Genomic DNA, 1075 nt, shown 5'->3' with positions numbered 1-1075 from the left:
GGAAATATGTCAATGTGGACAAAAAGGCACTGCCGTGTCTTTGTGAGGCCGTGTTTCATTGGAATATGGCATGAAAGTGATTAACAACTGGAAACTTTCCAGAGATAGAATCATTTCTCACCAGGAGGCAAGACACTGGACAGGAGATCAATATTTATTTTCCAGCCTTTACATTTATTCTGATCGCCAACAGCATAAAAAACAAGATTTCAGCAGGACCTTGTGTACTGAAGCCTAGAAGGTTGGAAAAACTGATCCAAGCCACTGGAACGATGTGCTGATCCTGTTGGCTTAAAAAGAACTCCAGATGTGGTAACAGGGATTTCTTTGAACCCAGCTTCATTTACAGAAGTTGCTCCTGCAACTGTGACTTCTTTTATATTTCAAAGGTTTTGCAGAAGTCAATGGTTAGGTCTCACAATGGGGCTGGATCTCTGTCTGCCCTGTGATGAGACTCAGCTCTGGTATTTATTGTTAACAGTTTGTTTTCATTTTCAAACCAGTTCACACACTGTTTTAATTGATTCTCTCTCTCACACACACACACAAACACACACACGAATGTGTGAGGAAGCCAGGGTATGCATCCAAGTACTATCAGAAAAACAGAGGCTCCCACAGATCAAAATGACTTAACTTGTCACAGACACAAACACAATCAAACTCTAAGTGTCTTCTACAGAACTTAACTCTATCCAACAATTATTTTTTTTATTTTTATTTTTTTTTGGATTTACTTATTTTGGGGTGGAGAGAGGCAGTGGGAAAGAATCTTAAGCAGACTCCTCACTGAGCACGGAGCCCCACACGTGAGGCTCGATTTCATGACCCTGAGATCATGACTTGAGCTGAAATCAAGAATCAGACACTTGGGGCGCCTGGGTGGCTCAGTGGGTTAAGCCGCTGCCTTCGGCTCAGGTCATGATCTCAGAGTCCTGGGATCGAGTCCCGCATCGGGCTCTCTGCTCGGCAGGGAGCCTGCTTCCCTCTCTCTCTCTCTCTGCCTGCCTCTCCATCTACTTGTGATTTCTCTCTGTCAAATAAATAAATAAAATCTTTAAAAAAAAAAAAAAAA

Source organism: Mustela putorius, unplaced genomic scaffold (assembly GCF_011764305.1).
Source record: "Mustela putorius furo isolate JIRA1106 unplaced genomic scaffold, ASM1176430v1.1 tig00537350_pilon_pilon_pilon, whole genome shotgun sequence".
NCBI classification, from domain to species: Eukaryota; Metazoa; Chordata; class Mammalia; order Carnivora; family Mustelidae; genus Mustela; species Mustela putorius.
This window is presented reverse-complemented; position numbering follows the sequence as displayed.